The following is a 1,193-nucleotide window of genomic DNA, read 5'->3' as shown; positions in this document are numbered from 1 at the left end:
TTGAAAATACTGGCATTTTAATGAAAACTTTAAAAAACAATACAATAAAATACATTTCTAGATTTCAGCACCCACTGAGGTTAAAGACCCTCTAGTCCCAGCATTAGACTCTGATATTTTTCCTGTGATGGTGAGGCCATAGATGTGGTTGTGGGGATGGAGCCGGAGCCCACCCTTCAAGTCGCATGCTCGGTCCACTGAGCACTCCAATGGCATAATAGTTTCAACAAGAGAATCTTACAGCACACTTGTATGCAATACCCCTGTTCCCTAAAGAAATTCCTGTAATGCCACATCCTAAACCTGTGATTTGAGTTCTGAAATCAAACAAAATGCACAATGAAAATTAGTCCAATGTTGAATGGAATGCAGTTGAATGACCAAGCAGTTGGAGGACATCTGCATAGTTCTCACAGTCCAAGCAAGCCTACAGAAAGGGAAAATCTGCGGGAAGTGTTGCTGGGAGGAGCTCGGCAATCACCCAAAACATCCTTTTGGGTTTTGTTTTTAATCAGACCCAGTGATGCTTGGGATACCATAGGGGAAGCTGGACATCGAAGTTAGGGGGCATCTGTAAGGCGAGAACAGCAGTGATGCACTGCTGTTCTGGTCCTAATTACCTTCACTCTGGGCTCCCAGTCAGAATTTAACATACACACAATAAAACATTTTTTGGTGTGTACAAGCGTACAGTAGATAGGCATTTGACTAGCATGAGGCTGACAGGGTTTGATCCTTGAACACTGCTAAAAGCAACTTACGAGAACCACCAGAAATAACTGCTGAGCATCCCCAGGCCCCATAACAAAAGAAAACTCAATTTCTTCCCATATTCAAAAACCCATGACAATGATCCAAAGGCAAAGATATGCATGGTGTCAGATTGACTGAGCGGGGTCAAGAAAGGGTACCCGACCCTTTAGTTGTACAGTCTGGCCAGTTCTACAACTGGGAAAACAAAAGCCTTGAAACACATGGACTACTTGACATACCTGGCAGATAGGGAAGAATCACAACAAAATAAAGAAAGCAAAGCACTGGATTTCTCCGTAATGAACAGCTCCGGGGAGAAGACACCCCTACCCCATGCCACACCCCCACATTACATGTTCTAGGAATGAGAAGGGGACGCTCAATGTCCAATGAGCAATGAAACGATGTTGTGGACTGGAGGACTCCTGGGTTGGCCACAT

The sequence above is a fragment of the Sorex fumeus genome, unplaced genomic scaffold (genome assembly GCF_029834395.1).
Source record: "Sorex fumeus unplaced genomic scaffold, SorFum_2.1 ptg000134l, whole genome shotgun sequence".
Lineage (NCBI taxonomy): Eukaryota > Metazoa > Chordata > Mammalia > Eulipotyphla > Soricidae > Sorex > Sorex fumeus.
This window is presented reverse-complemented; position numbering follows the sequence as displayed.